The following is a 15282-nucleotide window of genomic DNA, read 5'->3' as shown; positions in this document are numbered from 1 at the left end:
TCTTTAATTAAAATGTCTACGTTGTTTGTTTGTTTGTTTGATTGATTGATTGATTGATTAGAATATATTTGCGGTTTAGGTTGTGGATTAGGCAATGTTTGTTGCATTGGGAAAAGATTTTGTTCTGTGGAGTTTCCATTTTTTTGTACTGTAAAAATTCTATTTTCAAGGTTTGTGATACGTGGTTCTAAACGTGCTAGAATTTTTTTTTCTAAATTTGATTGAGTGGATTCTATGATGGTTTGTTATGACATTAAAGTTGTTTCTATGATATGGAGTCTATTAGACATGGAAATTAGGTAGTCTAATTTAGGTAAACAAAATTGACAAAAATGGATAAATGTGGGATCTGATAGGAAATTATCTGTAGATTTATTTATTTTCAGGCAGGAGTGGTGGACATAATTGGAGCGTAGCCGGCATATCTCGGATTCTTCATTATTATTTATTATATTGTTGCATTTATAACATGTATTTGATTCATTTTGATCATTATTTGTAGTGATAGTTTTTGTTTGAGGGCGTTTGGCATATCTGTTTGAATTTTTGCCTGGCATGGTCAATGATCAGTGTGTATTTTACACACACTGTAATAATACACACTGTAAAATACACACTGTGTATTTTGTCTGCTACTTTTTAAATTCTCGGATCTTCCCACGTGGTCTTCCAGAGGCCTCCTTTGTTGGTAGGGAGAATTCCTCTCTTCAATCTTTCTTGGGAAAATTTTTCTCTCCAGGGGCCTCCTTAACTGGTGGGGGAAGTTACTCTCCTCAATCTTTCTTGGGGAATCTTTCTTGGGATAATTTCTCTCCCCAATCTTTCCTGGGGAAGTCCTTTTCACTGAATCTTTCTTTCTTTCTTTCCTTGCCCTTCTTTGGTTGAATGGAGGTGGAGCTTAGATTTGTCTTTTTCTGATATAGTGTATCTTAGCCTTAACCTTTCCCTTGCACTGTCTTAAACTATGGCCAAGATAACCAAGGAAAGCACCAAAACTACACTAAGCACTGGATGATTTCCAATTGCACAGGGTGATTTGCAGTCAGAAGAGAATTCTTCTGCACAGCAAAGTGATGAGGGCTTAATGGGTCCTGATGCTTTGCTTTCACCAATAGTTCTACATCACTGCATTTTCTCTCCTTTTGTTGGAACTGCAATTTCTTTGTTAATTTCCAAGCATGTCTTTTCTAGATACGCTTCACATCAAATAGCTTCTTCTTCTCGCTAGGTGGCCATTAGAAATGAAAAACCAAAGTTATATATATTGGACAAGCTGAACATATAAATGATATATTTGTCACAGCTTTTCCCAATCCAGTGCTTTCAGATATGCCCAAATTTGAACTATCAGACAGCATTGCTGGAAGTCTCAGGCAAAACAGACCCAGGTAATGAACTGAAAAGATCTGGAATTCCTATCTAAATCCTCATAGAACAGTATCTCTAAGGTGCAAAGTGATTGTCCTCAACCAGACCTCAAGTATTACTTTTGGTCTAGGGAGAAGCAGAAATGTATACTTCCTGTCTCCCTCTTCAGTAACAGCATGCAGTAGAATCAATGAGATATATGTGTTTTGTGAAGGCTTGTCTCTTTGCAAGTCACCAGCTTTAAACATCTAACAAAGAGGGACAGGTCAATGCAGGCCTATGCGCCATTGTTGATAATTTTCCTTTTACATATGTCCTAGGCATTCAGAAAATTTTGCTACAATATTAGACAAAGGAAAATAAAATTTCAGAATGTTAAAGCAGAGAAACGTTCAAAGAGAACTACTGTATTAGGAAGTTACTGACTGCACCCTAATTTGGGCAAAGAAAACAGTGCTATAGAAAAGGAAAGTCAGCAGGACAAAAACAAAAAACAAAACCAGACAAGTGGGGGGGAAAGGAACCACTTCCTTTGCTGATACCATTCACTCTTCTTCCACCTTTCAGACCTCTAATAGCCTAGACCCACCCAGGGATTCAAGAACCATCCAGTTCCTATTTGGTTTCTTTGGTTTCCAAAGAATGTGAGAACCAACATAAGAAGTGAGAAGAGCCAGAAGTCAACAGAGAAGTCCATTTAATTGTTGTTGTCTTTATTGTTTAGTTCAGAGAAGACAGATTCTTTTCATTTATTGACTGAAATTGTTTCATACACAAGAGCATTTGTTATAAAGATTTTTATTTACATGGATGGTTCAGAGGGGACATGGAGCAAATGGGCTTCCTGAAGCAGCACACATTGATATGGCACAGCCCATATTTGGCAGGGACTGGAATAGCTGAGCAAAGAAGGAACCAGGGAATGGCCCCCAAGGATGTATCCAAGCCATGCAATCCTAACAAATTCCACAATGGAAGGAAAGGGCTTCTCTCTCCAGCCTCTCCTCCTGAAGCATTGATCTGTACTGCTATGTCTGCACACACAGATGCTCATTTTTGTGACTGGCTATTCAGTAAGACAAGGCTGGCCAAGACCAGCTGGCAACTTGACATGTAATCTTTATGTCTGCTTCTTGTGATACAGCCCTTTCTTGGTGTGCAAAGCACACTTGCTTTGCATTCTGGGATAATGCAAAGTTTCATACAACACACTCAAGGTCCAACAGGAACTAGAAACTTACTCATTTTGCATACCCCCTAGACAAGGGTCAGAGGAACAAGGAGAAGCAGGTTATTACAAAGAACAATAAGGTATTACATACCCATTTTTCATACCTATCAGCTAGCATAGAACTTATTTTGCACCCTCAGAATGTATGTGATCAAATGAAATCATTTTTATTTTATTTATTTTTTTGCATACCTGAATGGGCAGTTCATTTATTTCACACAGCTGCTATATGGAAAGTCAAGCTTTCAATTACATAAAAGTGAGAGGAGAGATGACACTGTTTATACAACTTGTAGTAATATACAACATCATCTTTTTGAGGCAGAGGAAAGGCTGGGGGGGAAATGATTTTAGAAATCTGCCAGACTCAGAGTTGGACAACAGTGTGTGTGTGTGTGTGTGTGTGTGTGTTGTATGGCTTACTAGAATTGAGTATTTGTGGAATCCTGAGAATCTGAGCTTTCTTTAAAAACAATAACAAGCAAGCAAGCACCTAGCCCTCATGGTTACGGGGAATTGATCTGAAAACCTACTGACCAAAAGCGTAGCAGAGTCAGAATGGAATCTCGACACAAAAAATTCTAATTCCAGCCTGTCTCTTCTACAAATACATTATATTATCTGTTAAATTGTCTTCCTCAGGCCTGAATTTTTTATATATAGAAAAACAATTGCACAGCTGCTAGTGCTCATTACTTTCTTATTATTGGTCACCGTTTTCCCCCCCTACCTGAGATGGCATCAATTCTCTCAGACATTCCCCACCCTTGATCAAGTCATTGGTGCTGCTTTAAGGGAGGAGATGGGGAAATTGAAGGTGAGGTTGATAATTCATGGGTTTTCTTTAATAATAAAATATAATTGGGCATAAACAGGTTGGTGACAGTCACCTAATCCTAACAACACATAGTGTGGGACTCAGTCCATGATAGAAAACTGGTGCAGGAGTAAGACTCCTGATATTTCAACTAGGACTGGGAGATCCAGATTGGCTCAGAAGATTGGATACTTACCACATTTTAACCTTTGCTAAGGACATTTTCTCCACTAAATTCATTAAAGCATAAGGCTAGAGCCCCCACCCCCATCTTAATCAGGTTATGAAAACAAGTTTACATTCTTTGTAAGGGTCATTTTTAAGGTCAATGCAGCCATAATATTTAGCCTTGGCTAAGATCTCCCAAGGGGGAAAAAAAGGGCCTCTTAGCCTACTGTTGATTATTAAATGACAGCTAATATATCAGGATGGTAGGACTACACTAGAAAGAACATTATGGAGTCAAAACAGTCAAAAAGCGGTAAAACAGGCCAATACACTTCCAATCTGTAAATTTTAAGTTAGGGTATTCCAATCACAACAGATTCCAAACCGGGTCGGTGAGGGAAACAGCATGGAAACATGTATCCACAATATCATATGTAATTATAATAGATATATTATATTATATTATAGAATGTATCTATTATATCTATTATAATAGATATAATAGATACATTCTATATTATAGAATGTATATTCTATATGAAACCAAGCAAAGATCATGTTTTCCTTGTGGAAGATCTGCTATGTCTCTAGCAGATCTCTGATCCCTTGATATCTCTCGTTGTTTGACTCTGCCCAGAAGCACTGAGCTGGAAATACAATGCTGGCAAGGGATTCACCATGATCTCTCTTCCCACAGGTGCTATAGCTGCAACCTGCAGTCCCAACCACCAAGATTTGACTGGAAAAGATAACACTCAGCATCTACCTGTTCAAATAACATTCCCATGTTAACTCTTGTAATAAGTTACATCACTTTCAGCTTGGAAGTAGCACCTGGCTGAAAAATATCAGTCCCATGTCCAGCCTTTCCCCACTTGGTTTTTTCCACATGATTTGGACTACAGTTCTCACCATCCCAAACGCCATGCCTATGCCACATGAAGGTGTTAGGTATTATAGGGCATTTCATCTGGTGGGTCCCAAGTAGAACCTTTGTAGAAAGAAATGGCGTAGATAATTGCTGCCTTTAAAGAGGTTGTTCCAAAGGCGCTTTTCCAAAACACAACTGGTCTTTCTTGCTTTTTTTTCCTTGAAAACATTTTGCTTTTTATCCAAGCTTCTTTCCCAAATTAGGGTGCAGAAGCTTCTTGGATGAGAAGCAAAATGTTTTCAAGGGGAAAAAAATAAGAAAGTCCAGTTACCTTTTAGAAAAACACCTTTGGGACAACCATGAGTTGGATGATTGAGAATCTCCGTAGACCTTTAAAGATGTCATTTTGCTCAACTATTTAGGTCAGAGATAAGTTCATATATGTCAGTCTGGTTTATGTGAAGTTGAAATGTATAACCCAACATACCTAGTGTTATCTACTTAGCCTTCCCAACCTGGGGTCCTTCCAGAATTCCTATGAGTATGGGAATTCCAAAGGCCGATGTCCAGGATAGCTAGAGAGTACGACAGTAGACTGAAGTAGATAAACTAAGGGCCAATACATTTTCTATCCTTGATACCCCAGATCTTCCTAACTGAAGGTAGATATAAAACCTTCTGCAAGAAAGCATGTCATTTATCACTGATCTAAGGTCATATCCCAATTTCTGCTCTACATTATTTCCCAAGGAAAATATAGAAAGGTTAGTTTTGTACAGAATTCCATATTCCTCAACTCCTCATTGATCAGGTTTGTCTAATCCCCTCAGCTGGAACACAGCTTTCCTGTGGGCCTTCACACATATAATCTTGCATAGCCAATTCCACATCAAAGAATTTTCACTTGTATGTGTTTACAACTTGAGGAAGAAGTAGGCATTTTTACCATACTGGATTACAAATCAAAACATATGTCCAACAAAATCTCCGTTTTGGTATCATGCCACATGTTTTCTTCCTCACTCCACTTATCCACTCTTTCTTCCAGTGAATCCATAGGCTGCCTAAATAAGAATGCGGCAATCTATGTGTAATGCCAATGCAGGTGACTGTACTGATACAACAGTGGTGATGCACAATTCTTGGCAAAAGAGCATAGAGTCTCCATACTGCAGCCTGCAAAATCCTCTGAAGGTTTGAGATCCAGGATTCCTAGCTCACACCCAGTCTGCGATGCTGGAGCAGTTTGCTTGATTAAGTGGAGAATTGTTGCCTCCAGGTGCTTCCTGGGGAGATGGAGAATAGGTCCTAGAGCCCAAGGAAGGAAGAATGCTGAAGGGTAATAGTCCTGCAGGAAAGAGGCTGGTGTACTGCTTGGGCAGAGTCCCATAGGGAACAAGCTCAATTGCTTCCAGAGGGTTCCTTTTTGGTTGACTTCAATGTTCTTTTGGGCAGCATCCTGAAAGCAAGGAAGGCTGACGACAGAGCAGCAAAAGGCAGGAAAAGTGCATGTAAGGGGACCCCCTAAGGGCCAGTGCAAGATCTGCAGATAGGTGGGAAGGGAAAAGGTTGTTGTTTGGAGACACACTTGTCCTCCCATCCTCAACGGGGTGGGGATGGCAATAAAGCAAGAATGGAAGGGGTAAGATTTAAGGCTTATGCGTCTGCATAGAAACATATGTAAACTGATTAGAGCAAGAGACTAAAGTATATTAGGCAGAGTCTGTTCCAAAGATCAAGGGCCATTCCATACATTATGTGGCAATAAACTCAGCACAGGGCTGCAACCCTTCTCAGATCTCTGGTACATGTGCCTGTCCAATCAATGCATATCAGCCACCACAGAATTTGCTCTTTGCAATTTTAAATGCACACTAGAGAAACATAATGTGTGAAGGGCCCTAGAAAAGGCTGACAAAGCATGCAAGCGATGAAACGGAGATGTACCCTAAAGGATGCAGTGGTGAGTGAAGACTTGACCTCTTTCACAAGTAAATCAGGAAACATTCCCTTGAGTATAAATATGATCAGGATTGGGCCTTGAACTTGTTCTCTTTGTAAACAAGAAATTTCCAGCAATAGATTTAATTTTAAAAAATATATTCATTAGGAAACTGATTGGCTTTTATTGTATGTCTTCAAAACCGAAAAGAAATAAAAGTCCATTCAAGATGTAGTTCCAGACTGATATGTCGAATGAAATTCTAACCAGGCTTGACTTGAATTTGGCCTTGCTACTATCTAGTTGTTTCCAAACCAGCCATAGTCCCCCAGGATAGGGAGCGTGGCTATGGTTTATTATCCCATGAACCTAAGGATTGGCTTGAAAACGCAATTCCTGAGAACATGTAGAGCACCCTTTCTTGCTATTGAGTCAATAAGGCCTCTCTTCACAAGTGGTAGACAGCTTTTTATCATGGCCTCAACCCACTGCTCCTAAAGACAGCATTTCTCCCATAAAGACTAAAGCTTCATTAGCTTGGGGTATTTTCCTCCCACTTGGCTGTCATTAGTGGGAGCAGCACACTGACAGCCTAACATTTTTGAACTTATGAAATGGATATCAAGCATAACTTCAGGAAGGGCCCAAGCATGTATTTCTTTTCAAGCAAATCAAAAACAACTCATGAGAAATGGCAGAAGCAAGCCTGAGCTAAAATAATAAGAGATGAAAAGTCAAAGCTTTAAGTTGAAAAGCGAAGAAAGGTAAGCATGAAGAGCAGGATTTTGTCCAACCTAGGAGCTACCACATCTGGGCTATAAATGCAGGATGACCACAGGACAGATGGAAAGAGGCACAGAAAATTCTCTCTCTGGTGCCATCCCAGAGAAGTCTGGATTTTTGCAATCCAAGCATGCTAGCCTTAGTTTAATTTATTTTATTTTTTTTGACTGGGAGCTGCCCAGAGTTGGATAGAACATAAGACAGCTGTATAAATGTTTTAAATAAATAAATAAAATAAGCAGGCTTGTTGCTCCATTTATACTAGCGAGATTCCTATGCTTTTATCAAGCAGCCTGATAGGAAAACTGGATTCATATACTGCACTAAGCCTTGGCTTTTTAAACCATGATCTGTGGCTTAAGCAACATTTTTTTAAAATACAATTTCATCATAGCTTTTCATTCTTAAAATTCCAGAGCAGACAAACTGGCTGTGTTAGCACAACTTGCTATGCAATAAAATGTGCTTTTTCCACCAGAGTGTTTGTGTTCACCCAACATGATAAATCCAAATCCAAACAAATTACTTTCTGTGTTAGCGCAGTGTATGAAAGCTTACATCAGAAGCTTTTTTCATGACATGAAAACAAAGCGATAGGAGAAGCAAAACATCGCCTGATTCAATTGTGTATCTGGGCATCAGGACAGCTATGAAGGATAAAGTTGGGCCAGTAAACAGTCAGCCAATTTAAGGATATAAAAATACAAAATAAACAATCTGTAAATGCATAGCCCAAAGGAGGAGAATGGAAAATTGTGTCTAATGGCTCTAAATTAAATGTTAAAACAAAAATGGGGCAGGAAATATGTGAAAATAGTCTTCAAATAAATAATCTTTGTTGCTTCTATTGGCCATCCTACGATTATCCAAGAAAGAAACAAGGGACATTTCTTTTCATACCACTATGAGAAAGTAATTTTAAAAAGCTTTCTCTTAACTTTCTGCACAGAAAAGACAGGAGCAAAGCAAAAGGGGGAAAAAAGGGGGTGGGGGACACTGGCATCTCAAGAGCCAAAATTGTGGAATGAGGCAAGAGACAGGAGCTGCCTAAGGCACGAGATGAGACCAATGCATAGGAGCAAAAGCTGGATGAAGACAACTGACTGATGTTCACTCTTGCTTGATCTATGCAGGAGGAGGCAAGGGGTGTCTTTGGAACAGTCTCTGAGCCCATTCCCAGGGAGCCATGGGGGATGAAGCTGGTGTGGTGAAGTTTCAGGGCCCAAGTTAGAAGTGCAAGGCATGGAAGGGGATGGCTGTGCCCCCTCCAGGTTACCTAGAGGAGGGGCTGCTGCATTCAGAGGCAGGGCAACAAAACTGGTGGACGTCCTCAGCCTCGTCATCATCCCTAGAAAGTGGGGAAGGGACAGACAAACAGACAGAGATGGATTAACACCCGGAGGACACACCCACCATGATTATGGGAAGGGGCAGCGGAGTGATGGTTGAAATGGAGATGGAAATGTAATGAAGCTGCAGGAAGGAACAGGGGGATAGTGCACATTTTTGACTTTTCAATGTCTTCTACACACAAACACTTTTGGGGTCGCCGTCAAACCATAGTCCACAGAACCTCTTTTAGATCTTGAGTTTAGCAAACCTCCCCTATAGCTACAGAAACAAACAGGATTACATGCTCTGCTACTTCTTCCCAGATTCATCACCACTTTTTCTCACTTTTGCTGCGAAAGAACTGGAAGTGCTGTTTTGCTTGACTACAAAGAGGCTACTCAGACTAGAGTAGGAGGATCTGTAAAGATCTAACAGTGGAAGACACTGGAATAGTTCTGTAAGATCAAAGTAAGGATTATGAGGTAAAATGGCAAGGAAAAGCGGCCTTGCTCTGGTTCTGTTCCTCCAGGAACACCTCAGGCTTGCCTCTTAAAGAGGTCAACAGAGGAAGCTTTCCAAGCACAGAAATAAGCATTTAAAAACAAACAAACTGGTAATGTCTGAACATGTGCAGTTGTTACAAAAGCATAGCAGCAGGCATCCTAGAATATGTGGCAATTTTAAACTAACAAGGTGTTAAACTGCCAAGCCTTTGCCTATAAATCTACCCAGTCCCTTGTGTAACAAAAGAGGTATATACAGTCTCTCCCCCCCACCCCTTATCTTCATCCTGCAAAAATGAGCAAGAGTTCAAAACACAGCTGCTAGTGAAGCAAAAAAGGAAAACAGGACTGGGGAAAAACCCATTTCATTGTTTAGCACTATGATCCAAGTTACCACTTGGGTATTTTATTGTACAATATAACACACTGTTACTTTGCCCAATACATCTGAGTTTGCTTTCTTGGTCTTCTTTTCTTTCTTCTTTGCATTCATCTTTTAACTACTAGCACACATGGAAACATAACACCTTATTTATGTGCCAGATCATTACTTCAGTTAGCACTGAGGTCTCCCATCCCCCTTCTGTTCACAAGAGCACAGACACTCAGTAGGGTTATTTCTGAATTTCTGTGAACCTTTTTCTTTTTTGCCTGCATAAAATAGCAGCAGTTTCGCTGCAGTTCTTGTAGTCTGTGTGTTTATCCACTTTCACTTGAGGTTATTGCATTTTTAGACAGAAGTCCTTAGGATCTTATCTTTAAATTTGCCTTCAGTTATCTATATTATCTGGGTTTTATCACATTTATATTAGTTTTACTCTGTTTTGTATGTGATCCTGATTCTCTCCATTGCGCAAAGGAAACTAAAAATACACTGACATTATTTACTTTTTGGGGATGTAAAGGAATATACCACTCGGTGGGAATTGGAAAGATCAGGTTCAGCCCCTTTTACATAACCTTGTTCAGTCAATTTCAAGAACATTAACAGAATCATATGGCCCTCAGTTCTCTCATAACATAATGGCCACTTCCATTTCTCTTCTTCTATTTTTGGCCAAAACAATACAAATGTTTGCAGATGCCAACAGATCTTGCTTGGTACTTGTGTAATTGGATAAATTAATCCAAATGCATTCCCATATTGTGACTGTGCTACACAGGTCTGGGTCCAAAAGAAAGAAGACTAGAAATAGCCATGGATGAAACATGGCATAAAATAGACAATTTAGCTACATAACTGTGTACAGCCAATCACTCAGGGAGACTGTGCAGTTGTCTTGTCCTGGTCCTTTACTGTAATTCTTGGAGAGCTGTCAATGCCTAACTTCATTGTTTCTCAACCTTGCCAATTTTAAGTCAGGATGCTGGCTGGGGAATTCTGGGAGCTGATGTCCACCTGTCTTGAAGTTGCCAAGCTGAGAAACACTGGCCTACAGAATTCATATTGCCACCCACTGGCACAGGAGTGTCAAACCTGATTTCATTGAGGGCTGCATCAGGGTTTTGTTTGACCTTGGGGACCGACTGAGCGTGGCCAGGGTGAACATGGCCAGCTTGATGTTACGTGTTGGGGGCACCTGTGGTGGCCTGAGCACTCTGCCAGCAAAAATGGAGCTTGGGAGGCTGCAATAGCCTCCTGCAACCCTCTACCAGAGAAAACGGAGCTCGGGAGGGCTGCGCACAGCCTTCCTGACCTCCATTTTCACTGGCAGAGACACTGCGGTCCTTCACTGTTTCCAAAGTGGCCCTGTGGGTCAGATCCAGTGGTGGGATTCAGCCAGTTCGCACCACTTCGGGAGAACCAGTTGTTAACTTTCTGAGCAATTTGGCAAACTGGTTGTTGGAATAAATCATTAGGGCAGAGAACCGGTTGTTAAATTACTTGAATCCCACCACTGCCCTCAGATATCGGAACACTCCTATCATGTGTCCCCCCCTCAAATGAAAAGTCCTTCTTTTCACTAGACTAGACATCCCTAATTCCAGCAACCGTTCTTCATATGTTTTAATCAGAGGTGGGTTTCAGCAGGTTCTGACCAGTTCTGGAGAACTGGTAGCGGAAATTCTGAGTTGTTTGGAGAACCTGTAATAAAAATTCTGACTGGCCCCGCCCCCATCTATTCTCTGCCTCCCAAGTCCCAGCTGATCGGAAGGAAATAATAATAATAATAATAATAATAATAATAATAATAATAATAATAATAATAATAATAATAATAATAATTTAATTTTTATACCGCCCTTCTCCCAAAGGACTCAGGGCGGTGAACAGGAAGATAAAATAATACAATACATTTCAATAAAAACACTATTTAAAAAACTTATTCCAAAAGCCTAAATTTAAAATACAATACAAAATATAAAATAAACCCCAATAAAATCCATGTTTAAAAACCCTATTAAGCCAGTCCTGCTCGGAAGAATAGATATGTTTTAAGCTCGCGGCGAAAGGTCCGGAGGTCAGGAAGTTGTCGAAGTCCTGGGGGAAGCTCATTCCAGAGGGTAGGTGCCCCCACAGAGAAGGCTCTCCCCCTGGGGGTCGCCAGCCTACACTGTTTGGCTGACGGCACCCTGAGGAGGCCCTCTCTATGGGAGCGTACCGGCCGGTGGGAGGCATGTGGTAACAGAAGGCGGTCCCGAAGATATCCCGGTCCTATGCCATGGAGCGCTTTAAAGGTGGTAACCAACACCTTGAAGTGCACTCGGAAAACCACAGGCAACCAGTGCAGCCTGCGCAGGATCGGTGTTATATGGGAGCCACGAGTGGCTCCCTCTATCACCCGCGCGGCTGCATACTGAACTAACTGAAGTCTCCGGGTGCACCTCAAGGGGAGCCCCATGTAGAGAGCGTTACAGTAGTCCAGGCGAGAAGTGACGAGGGCATGAGTGACCGTGCATAAGGCATCCCGGTCTAGAAATGGGGGTCTAGAAATGGGGATTTTTGCAGCATCCTTCCCCTGGAGTGGGGTGGAAATGGAGATTTTACAGTATTCTTCCCCTGGAGTGGGATGGGAATGGAGATTTTACAGTATCCTTCCCCTGGAGTGGGGTGGAAATGGAGATTTTACAGTATCCTTCCCCTGGAGTGGGGTGGAAATGGAGATTTTACAGTATCCTTCCCCTGGAGTGGGGTGGAAATGGAGATTTTACAGTATCCTTCCCCTGGAGTGGGGTGGAAATGGAGATTTTGCAGTATCCTTCCCCTTCCATGGCCACCAAGCCACACCCACCAAGCCATGCCACACTTACGAAGTCACACCCACAGAACTGGTAGTAAAAAAAATTGAATCCCACCACTGGCCAGATCTAAGTACTCCGTGGCCCAGATCTAGCCCGTGGGACTTGAGTTTGATACCCCTGCACTAGCAAGTGGATATCCTCTCTAGGGGCAAGTATAAAAAGTAGAGATTTTTGTCTTGAAGAGCTACTCCTTCAAATAATCCTTCCTTTTCACTCACTTCAGAAAATCGGTCTGTCTCCCTCAAATTTTACATAGATTCTATACAGTCATTCAGGATGCCATACATAAATTACACGGACATTACACAGCCTGCATAAAGACATTTGCTACTCACCACTCTTTGGTTCTTAGGAAGAGAATGCCTGGTTACTAATTGATAAAGGATAGATATACGGTTTTGGTTTTACAGAAAAAGTGTTAAAAACACTTCCCCAACTTAAGGTGGAAAGACTATTAAAAACATTAAGGATGCTTCACAGAAATACTTATTCATAAGAATGAGGGTCCTTAAACCCTTGTTTAATTAGGATTAGAGAATCATTTGGGCTGTCTTTTTGACACATGACACTATTGTCATCCTCATTTATCATTTTCAGAGGGAAGCCCAAAGCACTTGTCCTGATAGCTTTCCTATAGATGCTCAATAATTTGTTTCCTTTCTGCTGCCTTTAATGGCCTCCCTATAAGCATCATCCCCAGCGATTTTCGGTGACTCTCCTCCAGGGCTTTAGATTAAAAGGGGCCTTTTCAGGGCTGCTCTCTGAAGCCCTCTTAACTGGAATCTTTAGGAACTCAACTTGTTCGTTTCTTCATTTCTTTGCACTTTTTGTTTTGGTAGGTCTTTCTTGAATTGATAAAATTCAGATAGTCACTAAATGACAGCATAAGTGGATGCTTCTGTATTGCTTTGGATCGGGTAGGCTGGCCGCTTGTTCCCCTCTGGGAAACTGCACTTGTGAAAGGGCAATCTGCTCCTCTCTAGAACTGCCTTGTGACCCAAAAGAAAGGAAGGCATGTACACCTATATAGAAAATGAGCTCCACATTTGAAAATGCAGTTAAGCTAAGTGCTTTTTTTTAAATGGTCAAGCATTGTTTATAGAAACAGAAAGAACAGTACAATTGCCTCTTGCTCAAAGAAATTCCAGTACTTTTCTCTCTCTTTTCACATAAGGGTACAGATACACTCATACAAATAGACTTTTTTGGAGTGGGGGAGGAAGTAGCAAAAGGATGGACTTTTCCAAGCCACACTGTCATATATATGGCACATGAGCTATGAGCAGGGCATTTACAGGGGGAAAAAATAGCAATTCTGTAAGAGTAGTTAGAAAAGCTTCTGCTGAAATTATGCAACTTGTTGCTGATCATCTGTCCCATGTACTATTCCTTCCCTGGTTATGTTTCACTATAGGACAACATTGTTCACAATGGTTAAATTGCATAAATATATTTCAACTTAGGTTTTGGTGGTTTGTAGGCTACTCAGAGCCTATGGGAACTGAGTAGTACAGGTAATCCTCTTTCAGTGACTATTAGTAGTAACAATGGTGATGAAAAACTAACTTTACAACTAATCCTTCCATTTATGACCTTTGCAAGTTTGTAAAGGAAAGCAAGTTTGTAAAGGTTTGTAAGACCATAAGTAAATAAATAAGCAAGCAAGCAAAGGAGCACTTTGACTTGGTGACTACTTCATTTAACAACCAAGTTTTCAGTCCCAGCTGGAGTTGCTAAACAAGGACAACTTGTATGGAAGCCTCAATCAATTGATCCATGTGTAAATAGAGAAGCAGTCAGTAGGACAGTCTGCGGCATAGACATGTGTAAGACAAGATCTACTAACCTAAACATAGCCTATCAGCTACATCTTGCAATCTGCCATGTGTTCAGCAACTTCATTTTTGTCTTCTCAGACAGCTAAAAGGACTCTCTTTTGTGCCTCTGATGGGTTCTTCTTTATAACTAGAACCTGCATGACCTCTGAACTCTGATGGGCCACACATCATGAGAATGCATTCTATCACAATCATTCATGCATGCTACATTCTTGGGCCATTTGAGATACTCATTTCCTAGTACATGTGTTATTTCTGGTTAGGCTCCTTATTTTTAGTAGCCATATAACTAATAGAAAACATGTTGGAAATAAAAAAAATATCAGCAATCAGAAAAAAACGAATAGTCATGAAAATGTGATTCAGAAGTACCAAAATCTTACAAGAAAGATTTCTTGTAAGAATTACTAGATTCTAGAAACTAGAAAGACTCACTTTTCTTTATTTATTATGGCATGAGCCTTTGCAGGTTGGCGTCTAGCTTTTTAAACCGTTTAGTAAGTTAGAGTCCAAGAACATTCTAGGTATAATATTCTAAATATTTAATAAATATTTTAAAAAGTTAGAAAATATTCCAAGAATTTGATGAAATGGGATCTGATCCAAAGCTCATTTCATAGTAAACACGCTAGTGTCGTAAGAAAAGCTATGCCAGTTGTACAAACAAACTTAAGAAGTAATGGTCCATATCTCTAAAGACTAGCACTGCATATAAAAGTAAGAATAAGTTTTAAATATACACATAAATGCACACATATAAGCACACTTGCATGCCAAGAAAAAGACAAAAAATAATCAAAATTAGCAAGGCCTCCATTCTGAAATTCAGTGTCAAAATGCACTTCTTGATACACAGATATTCTTGTCGTGTAATGGTCCCTTAATCATGCTGCCACAGTTCCTATCTGAGAAACGATGTATATTCTTACAAGCCTCCTATGTTCATATCCACAATTTCTGCCTGAACTACCTGAACAGAAAATCGCAAGGTCTCACAAACTTACACTACAATGGTTTTTCTTGCCTAACCTAGGCAGAAGGGGAGAGAGTGGGGAGAATGAAGTAGGCTGTTGGTGTATGTAATGTAATTGAAATCAACATATGGGGCAGCAGTAATCGGGGAAGAGTGAGCTGTGATTGGGGTTAGGTATAAACATGTTGTGATCATGGAGAAAATGAAATCCAG

At 40.4% G+C, this 15282-nt stretch overlaps 1 protein-coding gene across 9 annotated transcripts in view; it reads right to left on the bottom strand.

Moving 5' to 3' along the window:
* The window catches only part of IQSEC2 (IQ motif and Sec7 domain ArfGEF 2), a 166811-nt gene that overhangs the window by 83161 nt on the left and 68368 nt on the right, over positions 1-15282 (bottom strand). The gene's annotated exons all lie outside the window — the stretch shown is intronic.

The sequence above is a fragment of the Ahaetulla prasina genome, chromosome 2 (genome assembly GCF_028640845.1).
Source record: "Ahaetulla prasina isolate Xishuangbanna chromosome 2, ASM2864084v1, whole genome shotgun sequence".
NCBI lineage: Eukaryota > Metazoa > Chordata > Lepidosauria > Squamata > Colubridae > Ahaetulla > Ahaetulla prasina.
This window is presented reverse-complemented; position numbering and strand designations above follow the sequence as displayed.